Source organism: Dendrobates tinctorius, unplaced genomic scaffold (assembly GCF_039654945.1).
Source record: "Dendrobates tinctorius isolate UK_male_01 unplaced genomic scaffold, ASM3965494v1 ptg000108l, whole genome shotgun sequence".
NCBI classification, from domain to species: domain Eukaryota; kingdom Metazoa; phylum Chordata; class Amphibia; order Anura; family Dendrobatidae; genus Dendrobates; species Dendrobates tinctorius.
In genome coordinates this window covers 681946-690145 of record NW_027361776.1, presented here as the reverse complement: position 1 = coordinate 690145, position 8200 = coordinate 681946, and positions in this window count along the sequence as shown.

Below are 8200 nucleotides of genomic sequence, written 5' to 3'. Positions count from 1 at the left end.
ATATTTTTCTACTCCTCTCATGAGCCCAAACAAGTCTCTACAAGGATGAGTTTTCAACTACTTTACTTTTGGAGAAAATTCAAAACATTCATTATTCAATAGAGCCCAATAGCAAAAATCAGGTTTTGAATGAAGAATCACATTTCTTGGTAGAATCATGCAGGATTGAAATTTTTGATGGTTTTTTACTCCTCTCAACAGCCCAAACAAGTTTCTAAAAGGATGAGTTTGCAACTACTTTACTTTTGGAGAAAATTCAAAACATTCATTATTCAATAGGGCCCAAAATATCAAAAACCAGCGGTTTGAATGAACACACATTTCTTGGTAGAATCATGCAGGACTGAAATTTTTGATGTTTTTCTACTCCTCTCATGAGCCCAAACAAGTCTCTAAAAGCATGAGTTTGCAACTACTTTACTTTTGGAGAAAATTCAAAACATTCATTATTCAATAGAGCCCAATAGCAAAAATCAGGTTTTGAATGAAGAATCATATTTCTTGGTAGAATCATGCAGGATTGAAATTTTTGATGGTTTTTTACTCCTCTCAACAGCCCAAACAAGTTTCTAAAAGGATGAGTTTGCAAATACTTTACTTTTGGAGAAAATTCAAAACATTCATTATTCAATAGGGCCCAAAATATCAAAAACCAGCGGTTTGAATGAACACACATTTCTTGGTAGAATCATGCAGGACTGAAATTTTTGATGTTTTTCTACTCCGCTCATGAGCTCAAACAAGTCTCTAAAAGCATGAGTTTGCAACTACTTTACTTTTGGAGAAAATTCAAAACATTCATTATTCAATAGAGCGCAATAGCAAAAACCAGCGTTTTGAATGAAGAATCACATTTCTTGGTAGAATCATGCAGGATTGAAATTTTTGATGGGTTTTTACTCCTCTCAACAGCCCAAACAAGTTTCTAAAAGGATGAGTTTGCAACTACTTTACTTTTGGAGAAAATTCAAAACATTCATTATTCAATAGGGCCCAAACTATCAAAAACCAGCGGTTTTAATGAACACACATTTCTTGGTAGAATCATGCAAGACTGAAATTTTTGATGTTTTTCTACTCCTCTCATGAGCCCAAACAAGTCTCTAAAAGCATGAGTTTGCAACTACTTTACTTTTGGAGAAAATTCAAAACATTCATTATTCAATAGGGCCCAAAATATCAAAAACCAGCGATTTGAATGAACACACATTTCTTGGTAGAATCGTGCAGGACTGAAATTTTTGATGTTTTTCTACTCCTCTCATGAGCCCAAACAAGTCTCTAAAAGGATGAGTTTGCAACTACTTTACTTTTGGAGAAAATTCAAGACATTCATTATTCAATAGAGCCCAATAGCAAAAACCAACGTTTTGAATGAAGAATCACATTTCTTGGTAGAATCATGCAGGATTGAAATTTTTGATGGTTTTTTACTCCTCTCAACAGCCCAAACAAGTTTCTAAAAGGATGAGTTTGCAACTACTTTACTTTTGGAGAAAATTCAAAACATTCATTATTCAATAGGGCCCAAACTATCAAAAACCAGCGGTTTGAATGAACACACATTTCTTGGTAGAATCATGCAGGACTGAAATATTTGATGTTTTTCTACTCCTCTCATGAGCCCAAACAAGTCACTAAAAGCATGAGTTTGCAACTACTTTACTTTTGGAGAAAATTCAAAACATTCATTATTCAATAGAGCCCAATAGCAAAAATCAGGTTTTGAATGAAGAATCACATTTCTTGGTAGAATCATGCAGGATTGAAATTTTTGATGGTTTTTTACTCCTCTCAACAGCCCAAACAAGTTTCTAAAAGGATGAGTTTGCAACTACTTTACTTTTGGAGAAAATTCAAAACATTCATTATTCAATAGGGCCCAAAATATCAAAAACCAGCGATTTGAATAAACACACATTTCTTGGTAGAATCGTGCAGGACTGAAATTTTTGATATTTTTCTACTCCTCTCATGAGCCCAAACAAGTCTCTACAAGGATGAGTTTTCAACTACTTTACTTTTGGAGAAAATTCAAAACATTCATTATTCAATAGAGCCCAATAGCAAAAATCAGGTTTTGAATGAAGAATCACATTTCTTGGTAGAATCATGCAGGATTGAAATTTTTGATGGTTTTTTACTCCTCTCAACAGCCCAAACAAGTTTCTAAAAGGATGAGTTTGCAACTACTTTACTTTTGGAGAAAATTTAAAACATTCATTATTCAATAGGGCCCAAACTATCAAAAACTAGCACTTTGAATGAACACACATTTCTTGGTAGAGTCGTGCAGGACTGAAATTTTTGATGTTTTTCTACTCCTCTCATGAGCCCAAACAAGACTCTAAAAGGATGAGTTTGCAACTACTTTACTTTTGGAGAAAATTCAAAACATTCATTATTCAATAGAGCCGAGTAGCAAAAATCAGGTTTTGAATGAAGAATCACATTTCTTGGTAGAATCATGCAGGATTGAAATTTTTGATGGTTTTTTACTCCTCTCAAAAGCCCAAACAAGTTTCTAAAAGGATGAGTTTGCAACTACTTTACTTTTGGAGAAAATTCAAAACATTCATTATTCAATAGGGCCCAAACTATCAAAAACTAGCGGTTTGAATGAACACACATTTCTTGGTAGAGTCGTGCAGGACTGAAATTTTTGATGTTTTTCTACTCCTCTCATGAGCCCAAACAAGACTCTAAAAGGATGAGTTTGCAACTACTTTACTTTTGGAGAAAATTCAAAACATTCATTATTCAATAGAGCCCATTAGCAAAAACCAGCGTTTTGAATGAAGAATCACATTTCTTGGTAGAATCATGCAGGATTGAAATTTTTGATGGTTTTTTACTCCTCTCAACAGCCCAAACAATTTTCTAAAAGGATGAGTTTGCAACTACTTTACTTTTGGAGAAAATTCAAAACATTCATTATTCAATAGGGCCCAAAATATCAAAAACCAGCGGTTTGAATGAACACACATTTCTTGGTAGAATCGTGCAGGACTGAAATTTTTGATGTTTTTCTACTCCTCTCATGAGCCCAAACAAGTCTCTAAAAGGATGAGTTTGCAACTACTTTACTTTTGGAGAAAATTCAAAACATTCATTATTCAATAGAACCCAATAGCAAAAATCAGGTTTTGAATGAAGAATCACATTTCTTGGTAGAATCATATCATGCAGGATTGAAATTTTTGATGGTTTTTTACTCCTCTCAACAGCCCAAACAAGTTTCTAAAAGGATGAGTTTGCAACTACTTTACTTTTGGAGAAAATTCAAAACATTCATTATTCAATAGTGCCCAAAATATCAAAAACCAGCGGTTTGAATGAATACACATTTCTTGGTAGAATCATGCAGGACTGAAATTTTTGATGTTTTTCTACTCCTCTCATGAGCCCAAACAAGTCTCTAAAAGGATGAGTTTGCAACTACTTTACTTTTGGAGAAAATTCAAAACATTCATTATTCAATAGAGCCCAATAGCAAAAACCAGCGTTTTGAATGAAGAATCACATTTCTTGGTAGAATCATGCAGGATTGAAATTTTTGATGGGTTTTTACTCCTCTCAACAGCCCAAACAAGTTTCTAAAAGGATGAGTTTGCAACTACTTTACTTTTGGAGAAAATTCAAAACATTCATTATTCAATAGAGCCCAATAGCAAAAATCAGGTTTTGAATGAAGAATCACATTTCTTGGTAGAATCATGCAGGATTGAAATTTTTGATGGTTTTTTACTCCTCTCAACAGCCCAAACAAGTTTCTAAAAGGATGAGTTTGCAACTACTTTACTTTTGGAGAAAATTCAAAACATTCATTATTCAATAGGGCCCAAAATATCAAAAACCAGCGATTTGAATAAACACACATTTCTTGGTAGAATCGTGCAGGACTGAAATTTTTGATATTTTTCTACTCCTCTCATGAGCCCAAACAAGTCTCTACAAGGATGAGTTTTCAACTACTTTACTTTTGGAGAAAATTCAAAACATTCATTATTCAATAGAGCCCAATAGCAAAAATCAGGTTTTGAATGAAGAATCACATTTCTTGGTAGAATCATGCAGGATTGAAATTTTTGATGGTTTTTTACTCCTCTCAACAGCCCAAACAAGTTTCTAAAAGGATGAGTTTGCAACTACTTTACTTTTGGAGAAAATTTAAAACATTCATTATTCAATAGGGCCCAAACTATCAAAAACTAGCGGTTTGAATGAACACACATTTCTTGGTAGAGTCGTGCAGGACTGAAATTTTTGATGTTTTTCTACTCCTCTCATGAGCCCAAACAAGACTCTAAAAGGATGAGTTTGCAACTACTTTACTTTTGGAGAAAATTCAAAACATTCATTATTCAATAGAGCCGAATAGCAAAAATCAGGTTTTGAATGAAGAATCACATTTCTTGGTAGAATCATGCAGGATTGAAATTTTTGATGGTTTTTTACTCCTCTCAAAAGCCCAAACAAGTTTCTAAAAGGATGAGTTTGCAACTACTTTACTTTTGGAGAAAATTCAAAACATTCATTATTCAATAGGGCCCAAAATATCAAAAACCAGCGATTTGAATAAACACACATTTCTTGGTAGAATCGTGCAGGACTGAAATTTTTGATATTTTTCTACTCCTCTCATGAGCCCAAACAAGTCTCTACAAGGATGAGTTTTCAACTACTTTACTTTTGGAGAAAATTCAAAACATTCATTATTCAATAGAGCCCAATAGCAAAAATCAGGTTTTGAATGAAGAATCACATTTCTTGGTAGAATCATGCAGGATTGAAATTTTTGATGGTTTTTTACTCCTCTCAACAGCCCAAACAAGTTTCTAAAAGGATGAGTTTGCAACTACTTTACTTTTGGAGAAAATTCAAAACATTCATTATTCAATAGGGCCCAAACTATCAAAAACTAGCGGTTTGAATGAACACACATTTCTTGGTAGAGTCGTGCAGGACTGAAATTTTTGATGTTTTTCTACTCCTCTCATGAGCCCAAACAAGACTCTAAAAGGATGAGTTTGCAACTACTTTACTTTTGGAGAAAATTCAAAACATTCATTATTCAATAGAGCCCATTAGCAAAAACCAGCGTTTTGAATGAAGAATCACATTTCTTGGTAGAATCATGCAGGATTGAAATTTTTGATGGTTTTTTACTCCTCTCAACAGCCCAAACAATTTTCTAAAAGGATGAGTTTGCAACTACTTTACTTTTGGAGAAAATTCAAAACATTCATTATTCAATAGGGCCCAAAATATCAAAAACCAGCGGTTTGAATGAACACACATTTCTTGGTAGAATCGTGCAGGACTGAAATTTTTGATGTTTTTCTACTCCTCTCATGAGCCCAAACAAGTCTCTAAAAGGATGAGTTTGCAACTACTTTACTTTTGGAGAAAATTCAAAACATTCATTATTCAATAGAACCCAATAGCAAAAATCAGGTTTTGAATGAAGAATCACATTTCTTGGTAGAATCATATCATGCAGGATTGAAATTTTTGATGGTTTTTTACTCCTCTCAACAGCCCAAACAAGTTTCTAAAAGGATGAGTTTGCAACTACTTTACTTTTGGAGAAAATTCAAAACCTTCATTATTCAATAGGGCCCAAAATATCAAAAACCAGCGGTTTGAATGAACACACATTTCTTGGTAGAATCATGCAGGACTGAAATTTTTGATGTTTTTCTACTCCTCTCATGAGCCCAAACAAGTCTCTAAAAGGATGAGTTTGCAACTACTTTACTTTTGGAGAAAATTCAAAACATTCATTATTCAATAGAGCCCAATAGCAAAAACCAGCGTTTTGAATGAAGAATCACATTTCTTGGTAGAATCATGCAGGATTGAAATTTTTGATGGTTTTTTACTCCTCTCAACAGCCCAAACAAGTTTCTAAAAGGATGAGTTTGCAACTACTTTACTTTTGGAGAAAATTCAAAACATTCATTATTCAATAGGGCCCAAAATATAAAAAACCAGCGGTTTGAATGAACACTCACATTTCTTGGTAGAATCGTGCAGGACTGAAATTTTTGATGTTTTTCTACTCCTCTCATGAGCCCAAACAAGACTCTAAAAGGATGAGTTTGCAACTACTTTACTTTTGGAGAAAATTCAAAACATTCATTATTCAATAGAGCCCAATAGCAAAAACCAGCGTTTTGAATGAAGAATCACATTTCTTGGTAGAATCATGCAGGATTGAAATTTTTGATGGTTTTTTACTCCTCTCAACAGCCCAAACAAGTTTCTAAAAGGATGAGTTTGCAACTACTTTACTTTTGGAGAAAATTCAAAACATTCATTATTCAATAGGGCCCAAAATATCAAAAACCAGCGGTTTGAATGAACACTCACATTTCTTGGTAGAATCGTGCAGGACTGAAATTTTTGATGTTTTTCTACTCCTCTCATGAGCCCAAACAAGTCTCTAAAAGGATGAGTTTTCAACTACTTTACTTTTGGAGAAAATTCAAAACATTCATTATTCAATAGAGCCCAATAGCAAAAACCAGCGTTTTGAATGAAGAATCACATTTCTTGGTAGAATCATGCAGGATTGAAATTTTTGATGGTTTTTTACTCCTCTCAACAGCCCAAACAAGTTTCTAAAAGGATGAGTTTGCAACTACTTTACTTTTGGAGAAAATTCAAAACATTCATTATTCAATATGGCCCAAAATATCAAAAACCAGCGGTTTGAATGAACACACATTTCTTGGTAGAATCATGCAGGACTGAAATTTTTGATGTTTTTCTACTCCTCTCATGAGCCCAAACAAGTCTCTAAAAGCATGAGTTTGCAACTACTTTACTTTTGGAGAAAATTCAAAACATTCATTATTCAATAGAGCCCAATAGCAAAAATCAGGTTTTGAATGAAGAATCACATTTCTTGGTAGAATCATGCAGGATTGAAATTTTTGATGGTTTTTTACTCCGCTCAACAGCCCAAACAAGTTTCTAAAAGGATGAGTTTGCAACTACTTTACTTTTGGAGAAAATTAAAAACATTCATTATTCAATAGGGCCCAAAATATCAAAAACCAGCGGTTTGAATGAACACACATTTCTTGGTAAAATCATGCAGGACTGAAATTTTTGATGTTTTTCTACTCCTCTCATGAGCCCAAACAAGTCTCTAAAAGCATGAGTTTGCAACTACTTTACTTTTGGAGAAAATTCAAAACATTCATTATTCAATAGAGCCCAATAGCAAAAATCAGGTTTTGAATGAAGAATCATATTTCTTGGTAGAATCATGCAGGATTGAAATTTTTGATGGTTTTTTACTCCTCTCAACAGCCCAAACAAGTTTCTAAAAGGATGAGTTTGCAACTACTTTACTTTTGGAGAAAATTCAAAACATTCATTATTCAATAGAGCCCAATAGCAAAAATCAGGTTTTGAATGAAGAATCACATTTCTTGGTAGAATCATGCAGGATTGAAATTTTTGATGGTTTTTTACTCCTCTCAACCAGCCCAAACAAGTTTCTAAAAGGATGAGTTTGCAACTACTTTACTTTTGGAGAAAATTCAAAACATTGATTATTCAATAGGGCCCAAAATATCAAAAACCAGCGGTTTGAATGAACACTCACATTTCTTGGTAGAATCGTGCAGGACTGAAATTTTTGATGTTTTTCTACTCCTCTAATGAGCCCAAACAAGTCTCTAAACGGATGAGTTTTCAACTACTTTACTTTTGGAGAAAATTCAAAACATTCATTATTCAATAGAGCCTAATAGCAAAAACCAGCGTTTTGAATGAAGAATCACATTTCTTGGTAGAATCATGCAGGATTGAAATTTTTGATGGTTTTTTACTCCTCTCAACAGCCCAAACAAGTTTTTAAAAGGATGAGTTTGCAACTACTTTACTTTTGGAGAAAATTCAAAACATTCATTATTCAATATGGCCCAAAATATCAAAAACCAGCGGTTTGAATGAACACACATTTCTTGGTAGAATCATGCATGACTGAAATTTTTGATGTTTTTCTACTCCTCTCATGAGCCCAAACAAGTCTCTAAAAGCATGAGTTTGCAACTACTTTACTTTTGGAGAAAATTCAAAACATTCATTATTCAATAGATCCCAATAGCAAAAATCAGGTTTTGAATGAAGAATCACATTTCTTGGTAGAATCATGCAGGATTGAAATTTTTGATGGTTTTTT